The sequence below is a fragment of the Rhipicephalus microplus genome, chromosome 7 (genome assembly GCF_043290135.1).
Source record: "Rhipicephalus microplus isolate Deutch F79 chromosome 7, USDA_Rmic, whole genome shotgun sequence".
Taxonomy (NCBI): domain Eukaryota; kingdom Metazoa; phylum Arthropoda; class Arachnida; order Ixodida; family Ixodidae; genus Rhipicephalus; species Rhipicephalus microplus.
Window position 1 is genome coordinate 54,441,617 of NC_134706.1, and position 13,971 is coordinate 54,455,587.

The window sequence follows — 13,971 nt, forward strand, 5'->3', positions numbered from 1 at the left end:
AACGCATCTTCTGTAGTAGGAGCTGATACCATATTTTAGCAATTATCCGCTTCTAGGATCATTATTTGTTATTTCTATTTCTTTTGTTTCATTATCGGGGAATGAGGTGGCGTCCACATTGATATAGCACCTGCTCATTTTTCTAGACTGTTGCTCGAGCTTTACACGTGATGCTTCTACAAGCTGCCCTAGTAATTCTTGCTGTTGTAACTTGCAGTTTTAAACATAGGCAGGATGGTAGACTTGGCAGTTTGCATGAAATCAAGGTATTTCAGCAACACAAGAAACATTGAGAGTGACAAAGCCTGGCATAAGCCAGGCTGCCCCACCACGGTGGTCTAGTGGCTAAGGTACTCGGCTGCTAACCCGCAGGTCGAGGGATCGAATCCCAGCTGCGGCGGCTGCATTTCCGATGGAAACGGAAATGCGGTAGGCCTGTGTGCTCAGATTTGGGCGCACGTTGAAGAATTCCCGGTGGTCAAAATTTTCGGAGCCCTCTACTACGGCATCTCTCGTTATCATATGGTGGTTTAAACTCCATATATAAATCAAATCAGGGCATAAGCTACGTTCTAATTGCAGCTGAGCTTTTCTAAGAAATATTTCAGCTTTTAAAGCAAGGACAGTGATAAAACACATAACTACATAATAGCAGAAAAACCAAGAAACCATGTTTATTACATGCATTCTTGTGCTTGAAATCGTGAATTTCTCATGGTTATTTCTCTTGACCCTGGCGCACTGTAAAAAGGACAGGATGAAATTTAGCTTTCAATTGTGAGATAGAGAAGTCAGAAGCTGAAAAAAGTGACCGAACTATCCTCAAAACACCTGCACAAGCATAGTTCGTAATTAAGCGTCGTCTTCTTTAGAAATGTGCAAAGTAGAAAAAAGTATGGTGGAATGTGATGACGACGACACTCGCCACCACTAAATAATCAATGACACTTTACCGGCTAACTATTCGATCAGTAGCTATGGTATTTTTTTCGTGTTTTTTCTAAGATATTTCACTTGTTCTTTACAAAGTGGGTCTTCCCTAACACTAGCGTATCGCTCGAAGAAGTGGACAATCTTTATGTCCTAAATATAGGACATCAGGGCTCAGTGGTGGTCAGACATCTGAATGTCGTGTTCAATCAGCTTGCCCTTGTAAACATGAGTGGAAATAACTCCGGCACTGGAAATCAGGATTGATCAATTTTTTTATGTTGTTGTATCTTCCGGTGTGTGCAACAAGTAGACAGTGGTCATTCAAGCGCAATAAGGAGGTGTTTGTCCCGAGCGCAAAGCCTTGCTGTTGAACCGTTTAGGTGCTATAAGAAATACGTGGTTGCTGTATGTTAGTTTCACAGAAATAACTTGAACTAACAGGGTTAAATGAATAGATGTATTTGATTTCACCATATATTCACCATATATCACTTCATAACCGCTAAGACAGGTGTTCTATTCACAAGATATGGAGCCTTTATTCTCGTATATTATTGGGATGCTAAGAAAAAAATATTTTCGTGTTATCGAGCTTGTAGTATCTCGAAATCAACGAGAAACAAAAATACCTGCCGGTTAAAAAACTTCAGGGCTGAAAGGGTTAAGCACACCTATCTCTTTTTTGATTGTTAGACAATGCCACAGAATCTAACACATTTGTTGCCTATTCTGGAAAAATGCAGGGCTTCCTGTGCTTCTGTAGTACACGCATCTTTATGCACACACTGAAACCCCGTGCAATGAAAGAACACTGCGCAACTGCACTCAAAGCTATATATCACCTGGTTACTTCACTTCTTTGAAAATGAATGTGGCTGAACTTTTCATTTCTATATTCAAAAACTAAACTATTCTTTTGAATAAACACATTTTGAAGCGCAGCAATGTTCTCGTCTGTTTCATTTGTATATTTATCATGTTCTTTGCACGGCTGAAGGTAACTTGCATATTCACGCCAGCTGTCCTACTCACTGTTGTTATCCTAACTTCCACGTTTGCGCAAGCTGGATCATCGCGAAGCAGAATGTTTCCTTTCACTAAGCTTACCAGCCATTTCCATGACGGAGCTGGTGTTTTTTTTTCACAGCTCTGGTAGTCGACCCTGCAAGCAATAGAAAAAAAGAATTATTTATAACTAACAAGTTAGTGCATATTATAAAAAAACTCCCACTGAAGGGTAATTTCTTTTATTGGTTTGTTAAAATCTTACCGCGTTTTGGTAGGCTTTAAGAGGTATTTTGGGCAGAGAAGACACGTAAACACGATAATGAAGCGAATCGTTACTTTATTTCTTTGTACTATTATGACTACAATAGGTTTGAGCTGCCGGAAAACATACGATTCAGTAATTTCGTATTATTCTCAAGGAAGGATTTTCTTATTTTGTGTGTACCAAATTTAATACTTGAAATAAAGAGATGTAAGATGACATATTCGATCACAAAAACAAATGCTTAGAGGCAAAGTTGTGAATAAATCACTGGATAGGAAGAAGTCTGCTTTTCATCTATTTTGCATGTTCAGCCACTCCTTCATTGCCCTGTGCTTGAAGCTCCGAGTAAGCGATGCGATATTTTTTCAAACGTTTTCGAGTACCCTGCATTCCAATACAAAGTATCGTCAAGGTACAAGCGAACTACGCGGAAAGCCTTCCAAGTTTGCATCCGTCGGTGTTGTGATCCAGTTGCGAAGTCCTGCGAATTGTTCTGCTGCTGTGCCATCCTTTAACGATGAGTCACGTAACCTAAAATATTAATTTAAGAAAACTCTTCCTGGTCATTACTTCTCAAAACAAGCCTAGTACAGTATGCGCATGGTGGAGGCCTATTCCTATCAAAGTTGCAGGTACTGATGGCTCCTGTGTGACGTAGTGGTGTTGTGTTCTTGGATTTGCCAAAATTAGTGCTATTGTTGCAGCTGTAAGTCAAGTGCTCACCGTTTCAAAGTGCAAGGCGGGATCAGGTCTCTTCCGCAGCGGCTGCGCCCTTCTTCTTCTTCTTCTTCTGCTGCTGCTGCTGCTGCTGTTGCAACTGTTTACAGAGCCTGAAGAATTGATAACGACAATTATTGTTCCAATGACGTCTTTAACTCTATTTTATATCTATGTTTCGGCAATTTGTGATGTTCAAGAACTATAAAAGTTTCTATCATTAAATTTTTTTTGTTCTGTTACCTCCCTTAACTTTGACATTTATTGAATACGTTTGCTGAATTCCCCTTTGTGCATTTTCTGTCATCAGGATGAAAAAGATTGGTAATTCTTGATAACTGGTCACTAATGTATAACATTCAGGAAGATTATACTAACACTAAATAGAAAATGGGACCTGGAATGACTGCATGTTCTCTATATTGGGGGCTGTAGGCCCGTGAGCTCAAATTTCGGAGCATGTTAGAGATACCATAGGTGGTCGAAATTTCCGGAGCCCTCTACTACGGCGTGTCTCATAATCATATGTTGGTTTCAGGACTTTAAACCACACATAATAATGAAAGCATCTTTATATTGAGACTACTACTCAAGGCTACAGCCACAGAGATCATTTATTTTTATTTTTTTCTTGCCGCAGAAAAATACACACTGCGACGAAAAAAAAAAGTCTTGTCAAATCTGCGCGAATTATATATTTCATTACAAATCATTCTAGCTGTGCGCCGCAACCGCTTGCTCTAGCCCAGGCTACTTGGCGAAGCTGTCATGTCAAACCCACACCTAGAGTGACCCCACCACCGCCGCCGACGTTGGCCTTTTATTTTAACTGAACGAGGAAACCCAGGCATAAAAAAATACGTCACCTCATCAAGGAGGGGAGCTCTTCCCGATGTATCCAAGCAATGGGCTCTTCATTTCAGCCACTGCTTATTCGCGGTAGCTCCGCAAGCTGCGTGCCCTCTATCTCCGGTTATTCCTCTTGAACGTGATGTTTACGAAACGAAGTTTCCACAACTTTCGACTCAAAGGAACTGAGTGGGCTTCGACGGCAGAAGGGCAAAAATAGAGACGGTGCACCTATTGCGTCCATAAGCGAACCTCCTCTGAAACCACTAAATGTTCGGGATCACTTCCAAGTTACCACAATGCTGTTGTTTTCACATTTCTTTGTGAGCTTATGGGGAAAATAAAAACGAAAATTTACCATTAGGCGCGCCGCCCGTAGGGCTGAAACGGTAACGTCGTCTATAAAAATGTCCCAAATATTTAAATGTGTTCAAGTCGTCAACAGAAAATTTCCAGATGAGATCATTGATGCAGCATAACCACCCAAACCTGCATGGTCTAGTTTCCCGATGTTAAGGGTCCAGGTAGTGCAGAGGACGTGGATTGAGGAACCATCAGCGACAGAGATGGGTGGACTTGAGGTGAAGGTGATCGGCTAAACCTTCACCTCGAAATGTTGGTATCAGAAGGCTGGGTACCGTATCGAGAAGAAAACTGCCAATAGTTGCCTTCAAAGTGACGCCTTGTCCCAGTGTTCCAAAATGAAGTGGATGACCAACGATCGTAACAGTAACGCGCAATGTGCCTGACGCGAGAACAGTGAAAGTAGATTGGTTGATCATCTGACGTCCTCCAGTTAGCAGAGTTCCGGTGGCGTGAAGGGTACACCGGGATCTGGTTAACCACAACAGAACGTTCGGGAGGGCAAAATCATGAGTATTGTGGTTTAGGGACGTTAAACCAAAAATATTATTACTTCCCCGCTCTACGATTTCTCAGTTAGTGGTTTTGGTGGTGTCTTGATTGCTTTCGTGTGTCTGTGTTTGCCTCTCTCTCTTTTATTGTGGTAGCAATTACACAGACACTCTCGGATGGATTTCGCAGCCGGCGTCGGCTTCAGCTTGGGCGTCGGCGTCGATGTCATGCACCGTATAGGTATAGTATCTATATATATATATATATATATATATATATATATATATATATATATATATATATATATATATATATATATATATATATATATATATATATATATAAAATGCAAAAAGAAAAAGAATCCAGGAAAAATATTCTGGTGCGCGGAATCAAACATGAGGCCTCCGCGTCGTGAATGCGAGATGCTGACCACTGAATTACTGAAGGGTACCTCCTTCAACGTTAAAACGGCAAGCTATTTATATATACCACTTACCACTGTATGCGGGCATATGAGGGGGGGAACACTATCGTGTTTTCAGCACTATCAGAAAGATGGCGCAATGAGCGCGTGGTGGCTCTCATCTCTCACGCGTACTTTGGCCCGTGGAGAGGAGGGGAGTGGGCGATCTATCGCGTGCCCTTAGGTACCAGTGGGGAGGATTTTACGTCTTGGCTGGCGTGGGGCTTGCACTGGAACAATTATGTTGTAGTTAAGGGGCAAACAAAGGTCACTGCAATTGCTGCACAGCCTCCGTTCGCGAAAAAGGCACGCTTTTCAGACACAGCGAAGTAACAACTGAAACACTTATTCGCGTTCATCTGTAGCTGTGAGTAGGTTTCATGCGTCATTTGTGCGTGAAACCGCAAGGCACATTTCGGTATGCTCTCCATGTTGCACGTGACCTTCCAATTTGTTGCTATTGCGTTCATTGCTTCGCCATTGCGGCAAAGCTTTGGCTTTTTAAGGTCGTCAATACGGCCTCTGAAGATAAAAATTCGTGTGAGTTGTTCCCTCTTGACGTTTTTGTTTTCGCTTCTCGTGACGCAATAGTGGTGATTAAAGTGACATGGTTAGTGCCCATACCCTCGATAGGCACATACACTAGAGATATCAGTTGTTAATTTTCTTTTACCCTGCTTTGCCATGCATTCGTTCATTCATCCTTACCTGACATAACTATGGTGGGCGATAAACTCATTTTACATCATTTTGTGACTTCTCTATTGCACATGAGGATAAGCTCGAAATCCTGATGGGATCAACGCCTAGCGTTAACATCCTTCATGCGCTTCGTGAAGAAATAAGTGTGCAGGAGATATAGCCTGTACAAAGTGTACTGAAAGCGAGAAAGAACTCTGTTGAAGAAATGGCGCATTATTTTATTGATCTAACGGACAAACTCCCTGCAGTGAAGGCAGTGCATCTCCGTAGAAAAAACTCCGAGCCTGCTTCTATATGGTTTCTGCATTCTTATTGCGATAATGATTATATGAACATGTCTTCATCGCTGCCGTCATGTTTTGTATGAAGTTCAAATGAATAATACCTGTACGCGCATAGTATGTTGTAGCCGCAAGTGAAAGCTCTCGTGCGCGAGCGAGAAACACGCCTGAAGCACACCGGTCAATCGGATTGTCCATATCCATCGCGCGGAGAGCGCGTGCGATAACATCACTCTCTGTGCGTGGTCCATTGCTCTTGACCCTGAAGCAAGGCTTGTATGCCTTTGACTGCATGAAGAATTATGAAGGGATGCCAGAGTAGGTGGACTGCGTGAATCACAGCCGCCACTGTGAACGTTGACTGTAGGACGGGATCGTGAGTCCGGGCGCGCACGCTGTCTCGGAAGGCATCAGCTCATCGTGCTATAAGCTCATCGTGCTATAAGCTCACCACTTCGTGCTGTAACCCTTGATACGACAAATTGCTCGAAAAGCGCCTTTTTTTACCCGGAGTGGCCGCGTTTGTACATACCATGATCTTGCACTTTCGAGACATCAGATGATTAGCTACTAGCCTTAGTTCGTAATAAGCCCCGCCGCGGTGGTCTAGTGGCTAAGGTCCTCGGCTGCTGGCCCGCAGGTCGCGGAATCAAATTCTGGCTGTGGAGGAAATTTTGGATGGGTGCGGAAATGTTGCAGGCCTGTGTGCTCAGATTTCGGTGCACGTTAAAAACCCTAATTGATCGAAATTTTCTGAGCCCTCCAATATGTCGTCTCTCATAATCATATGGTGGTTTTGGGACGTTGAACCCCACATATCAATTAATCATTAGTTCGTAATACCTTAGCACATGTAGCTTCACATTTTCAGAAAAAAATTTTTAAAGAGGCCCTGCAACACTTTTTGAGCATGGTCAAAAAACACTACCGATCAGTAGTAGAGGCTCCGGACAACACGTGAGCCAAATAATCTGGCACAGCATGCAGCCGGGAACTCGCAATAAATTATCCAAGTCATCTAAATATTGCGTTTTCTTCTCTGAAAAAATCACGTTATATGCCTATAAATCACACGTCAAAGACCCATCTATCAGCCATTGGCTGATTTGAACATGGTGTGCTCGCTCGTTACAGCGATCACCGCGGGATGCCACTACTTGTCCACGCGTGCGCGCTCAATTACACTGCGAAAGCCGCGAATTCGAAGAAAGAAAGTGCTTAAGGTCACGAAGTGCGCGTGACGTTTTTCTCTGGCCCTGCCATTCCTCCCTGCTTAGCTTCCAACGCTTTCGTCGGGATGAGAGAAGAGAAAATGCAACTGCAGCATAACTCTATGCACGCGGACGGTTTTTAAAATTTTTTGCGGCGCTGAATTCATGAAGCAATATCTTCCAGTGAATTGGTTCCATGGTTACCTGAAAAAGTGTTTTAGGACTTCTTTTAAGGGGCGAGAGAAATTCCTACCTCCACAAACTCTTTATTCAGATTTAACCCACTCCCCCCTCATGCTGCACCTCTCCAGATACTACCAAATCTGCGCTGACAGTGCGCCACCGTCGGTAGTTTCAGGCCCGGTGCAGTGGTTTACCTAGTATTGGACACAATTGGCACTTAAAATCATAATTAAATCACTAGGGTTTCTAAGAATGAAGCAATGCAGAAAGTATCGGTGAAATTCACTCTGTTATGGGCCGATCCCCCATATTGGGTACGAGCCATGTGCAGAGGAAAAAAAAATTGGCAGATAGCACGTACCTGGGAAACGACGTTATGTGTAGAATGTGCAGGGAAGTTGACTGTTTTGCATTTTTTATAGCGAGATGCCCTGAAATGAGGCTAAATATATATATAAATGTTTTATGCACAGACATATGTTCAAGAGTTGCAGATGTTTATATAACCAATGGTTTGCACCTGCGCAATTTCGCCAGCTGGAAAACGTGTGTTAGCAACACGAGACGCTGATATAGCGCTGATGCTCGCAAGGATTCTGGCCCTGGACACTGCTGCATAAATCAACTTGTGTGCATGGCAACTAACCACAACTTATGTTGATCCGACCTGACGGCTGTATCAAAGGAGTATATATGTAGTGCTTATCAAATTGTGTAGGCAGCACTGCAACGACTATTGACATTTCACGAAGATTGGCGTCTATTTGACAAGTAGTTCCGGGACCTGCCGTAGCGTTTCGGCGAGTTAAGCAAGGAGGGCTGTCTCTGTGCCATCTGTTTCTTAACCAAGTAATATCACGTTTCCTGCTCATTAAAGACCAGAGAGACTCTTTTTTTACGTTCTTTATTTCAAACAACGCTGTTACATCACATGCCTGACTTCTTTGTATCTTCAGACAGGCGAGAACGACACACCTTGTCACCGTTCTTGCGCGAAGTTGTGTTCTCATATCGTTTCTTAAGGGCGAGGTTTTCGATAGATTACCTAACTAATGTGAAAAGAAAGCGCCTTATGAAAGACCTAATAAAGAATGTTTTTCCTGTGCCTCTGTACCGTTCAAAGTATGAAAAATAATATGGTCATGACGTACTAAAGCGAGTGAAAAACATGTGTATACCACCCAATGTGAAAACCTTCTTTTTTAAACTTCATACGGGAACCTTGCCAGTAAAAACGTGGCTTGAAGAGAGAGGGATGTATGTACCATGGGGAAGCAGCTGTCTCCTGTGTAACAAACCTGAGACCATTGAACATGTGTTTATTGATTGTAAGAACGCTATTTTTTTGGGACATTTTACAGAGGAATTATAAAAAAAGATTTACCTGTTACTCCATATGGAATTCGTTTTTTGCCTTGTCATAGTTCTGTGCAAAATTTGGATGTTATATTTTTACTTGGTCTTCAATCGGTTTGGCGTAGTATGCTATCGTACAGGCACTGTGATGTGAGAGTTCTATCCGGTCATGAGTGTTCCGTGGAAGCTGTTATAAAAGTGCGAGATGTGTATAAGACTACCGACTGTGTTGAAGATGTAATATCTTTGTTTGACGCGTTATCACGCATGAAACACGTGTGATAGTGATCGTCATTAGCTTGACCTGTAGTCGAGAAGGCAATAAAGAAAAAAACTGCCGTTGCTCAGTGGTAAAATGCTTCATTGCCACGTGGAGCACTTGGGTTCGATTTCAGCTGGGACCCTGACATTTATTTTTTGCATTCGTCAGGTCAACGCTACCGATGTCGGGTATTTCTTAACGCTCGCGCGTTAAAATGGCCGCAATGTGTTCTCATCCTCCCTGGGCAGATACTGAGTGTCAGTCACCTGTGGCACATACCCGCAATCAGCGGTACATGCCCGGCCACGGGTATGTGTCGCTTTCTGGCGAGAGTGTTTGACAACATACGCGACGGGTGGTGTCCTTATGACCTTATTCATGTTTTGACAAGCGCGTCATATTCGTCAAACCATCTTACCCTCCCACGCTAATTTTGGTTAACGCCAAGTTAAGGGGGGGGGGGCGCACGAGAGCGCTTAAACGTAACACGCTAGATAGATAGACAGACAGACAGACAGATAGATAGATAGATAGATAGATAGATAGATAGATGGATTGGTAGATAGATAGAATAATAGATAGAAACGCTCAAAGTCGCCGAAGTTCACTTAAAATGCTTCGAATTGAAAACAACAACTACAGCCTTCCAACTGCGCGTTTGAACCTATGGAAAACGAGGCATCATCATCAACAGCGCACGAGCTAGCGAATGATGCTTTCCAATCCACTAGGCACGCAGAAGAGAGCGTATAAGAAGCAGCAGTCTGCTGAGCTTCTTGTACAATCGATCAGGTTAAAAACAAGTTGCGTTGTCCGAAATGGAGCAGGCACAGCACGAAAACCATGCACGCTGCGCTGCACCACTTGAGATGCAAGGGGCGGCTGCTTCGTACTGGCCTGCGGCTCCTGTACCATTCTGGGCAGCCCGAGAAGACTATCCCGACCGATTCTGTAACGATGTAAGTGTTGCGTGTGGTTCATTACACACTCTTACAGTTACGTTGATATTGACAGCGAGTTCAGTGGTGCTAGTGGGTACATCCTAATAATTACAAAGCAGAATCGCGGGTTGGATAAGTTGGTGCATGTTCTTCGTAGAATGTTTTACAGCGTAAAGGTTTATTGTTGAGCTGTGCTCCTTCCCTCTCCGTATAAAAATCGTTGCGCTCTAAAGGAAGCTACGATAAGATTATAATATAGCGATATGCAGGGTAAGTGACGGATGATAGAGGAAAATGGCGCACTGCAATATTTCCTTAACTGATCCTCTGTCTTGGCATTATTGCGTTATATGGAGACTCCAGGAAGACGCTTTTTTGTCGTCGCCGTCATGTCCTACATAGAATCCAAATCATTTACCGGCACCCCGTACCTCGTATGTTCTATGGACGAGTGAACGTTTGCGGACGCAGCAAACAGGCACACGAAAACAAAACAATGAAAAGCTCTGGGCCGTCCAGCAGGCCCGCGAGGTGGCGGTCAGGCAAGGTCTTGACGTCCCCACGCGGGAGACTTAAGGTCCGGTCAGCGATAGCCCTGCCGGACTTTCGATAATGTTGTTACCAACCAACCAAAAGCTCTGGCATGCTCATTCAGGCAAACCAGTGCTGCAGCCTCTGGTGAAGTGGCTGAGTCCCTCGAGGGGCAACTGCTAAAGTTGATGAAAAAGGCGTGTTCGTGCATGAGTGACCGCGCAGTTGTCAAATGGTTCGTTATACATTTGTACGCCTTCTGATTCCTCTGTTTATTTCGCGTCGAGCTCAGAGACGGCAAAAAGAACTTCTTTACTCTCTGAAAATGCCCTATCACCTTGCACCAGCGATTTGTACAGTCACGTTAGATTGGTACCAAAAAAAGATGACGGCAACGCTTACTTCTAAGATCACACAGTGCTTACGCAATTTCTTTAAAGAGCTTGCTTTGAAAAAAATTCCAGCATCGGTGTCATCATTGCTGTGACCGTCATTGGTTGTGAGCGAAAATCATAATCCTGTGCATAACCGACATATCCAGGAAGACTGAAATAAGATAAATAAAAATTTCATGCTGAGTGAGGATCAACCCACACCGTCCTCCTGGCCCGCAGATGTTTTGCCACACAGCAACGCTTCTTATTGGAAGGAGAGCGAAAATCACTTCATCAGCTTGTAAATGTAAGCAAAAACTTTTTTTTGAAGACACATGTCTCCTGTTATAATAATATTATTTGTGTATAAAGTCCCAAAACCTTGATACTAAAGTGACAGACGCCGTAGTGGAAGGCTCTGGCAATTCAGACGCCCTGGAGTCGATATTTCACTAACGGCCGTGTACCTGCGTGCGTCGCACGCCACCTAAGTGCAACACTAGGCCAGGAACACTGCATTATGTGGTGCCTCGGGCATGTAGCGGAAACGAGTAACGATAGAGCAGACAGTGCGGCTCGAGCTATTACTCACCGAGCAACCGTCCCTCGTCCAGACACGCGTTTGCTACTCGAGGCTCCCCACACCCCTCGAGATATCTTAGAATACTAGCGTCGACAATGACGGCGATACTCAGAGCCCCATCCTCGGCTGAGTGTAAAAGAAGCGCATAAGTGGCGCCGCCTGCAGACAAATACATATCTGCATCTGCTTTTGAAACATGCGATGCACCCAACCGCATACGCGGCTTCTTTCGCGTAGTGTGGAAGACAGCTAACACTTGCTCACATTACATGGGAATGTAAGTTAAGGGCAGCTTAAATAATACGCCTCAAACTTCGTCGAAAAATCTTACGAGGGGCAATGGGAAACCCTTGCTCACCAGCAAGAAAAGGGAGGCCCAAGTGGCGCTCCTGGACCAGGCACGGCGGGCTGTTAAGGCCAGTGGAGCCCTGGACAAGGGGCCCCACCCACCTGTTTCTAACCCTTATTTCCTTTTTTTTAAAGACGATAGTCTTTCTTGGGGTCCTCCGACGCGAAAAATTTGACCAATCTATCTATCTATCTATCTATCTATCTATCTATCTATCTATCTATCTATCTATCTATCTATCTATCTATCTATCTATCTATCTATCTATCTATCTATCTATCTATCTATCTATCTATCTATCTATCTATCTATCTATCTGTCTGTCTATCTGTCTATTTGTCTGTCTGTCTGTCTATCTGTCTGTCTATCTGTCTGTCTATCTGTCTGTCTGTCTGTCTGTCTGTCTTTCTGTCTGTCTGTCTGTCTGTACATTTGTCTGTTTGTCCACTCTTAACGGCTCCGGGTACTAGAAACAGCCGACCCCATCCGCAGCACCCACCAATGTTGCTCAAGGTTTAGCGTTCATACCTGTGCAACTGTCAATTAATAAGCAATTATTGCGCAAGTCTGGGGCACCATAACAACACGTGTATATTCTGCATGTGTATCTTTTACTACAAAATGGATACACAAGTGACCTTAAGGACCGTAGCGCTTATCATGCTGCGTTGACCACTCAACCCTTGCACGAAAATAGTGAGTGTTTCCAACGCTTTGATAAGACGCGATGGTGGTGGCACCCACCCGTCGCCTTGCATTCCTCACCTTATCACCTCTGAGACGGGCGTGCACACCCATTTCAGAACACGCGCTTTGTTTTGCAAGAAGACTGCCAGGTGGCGCTCATGTCTTACGTGTGACGACTTAATGCGCTCGTTCGCCTCCGCTGCACTCTCGAGGCACTCTAAGGCAGCGTCTCCAAAATATCGTTCATCAATTTTCTTGCGCAGAACATCAAAATAATTGTTCCCTCTCTCCACACGCAAGACTATCGTCTTTCGATGACATTTGCAGAATAAATGCAGATACGGGGCTAATTTTTTTCTCTGTAATAAACGTTTTTCCATGCATGCTGCTCATTAAATAGTGCGGCCATATGCGAAAGCTTCTGTGGCACGTCATGCGCAAACTTATCGGCCTAAAATGAAGTACACAGCTTCTCCAGTAACTTCGTATTGAAATCGGCACATCTGGCGTACATTGGAAATCAATGTCATGCTAAGCACGCGAAAGGAAAGTGACCACGTTGTAATTTTTTTATTAAGTGACATGGCTTCAAATAATGCCAAGTGTATGTATAAATGTTGCACGTACGGACATGTGAACAGTTGGAGTTGTTTATATACCCACTTGTTTGCACTTGTGAAAAGATGTCATGAGGGTCACGAGTATTAGCAACGCCAGAAGCGAGAAGCAGATAGGTAGCGGTGGTGCTCACGAAGAAGGTATACCCTAGGCGCTGCTACCTAAATCAGCTTCAGTGTATGGAACCTATTTACAAATTACGTTAACGTGACATGACGGCTGTATCATGGGAGTACATATATGTCAACAATATTCAATAGCCAACACTGCAAGCACAATTGACATTCTACTAATAGTAGGGTATATTTGAAAAGTAGTTTCAAGTCCTTGCGTACGCAACAGGACGTTTACGTTATCAATGTTATGACCAGCGCCTCATATTCGCCAAACCACCGTGCCCTTCCATACTAAACTAGGTTCACTCCAAGCAAACAGGGTGATCGCGAGAACACGCAGGCGTATGTGGGTGGATGTATAGATAGATAAACACGTATATAGACGCCAAAAGTAGTTGAAGTACGCAAAAAAGCGCTTGTAATTTAATAAAACGTATGCATTCGGTGGTTCCACACTGAGATCAGGATATTCCTATCGAATTCAACTCCTGATGGCGTAGCTTCATGATTAGTGCAGTTTTTGGCGCAAGTGCCATGGTGGCCACAGAAAAACGTCATGTACATACGATGTAAGCGATGATCAGTGATTGCGATGAAAAGGTGTGTTGCGGCTATTTAGAGGCCAAAAATCAAGCGCTACATAGCAGCGTAAAATGTGTGTTATACAATCAAAGTATGATATTG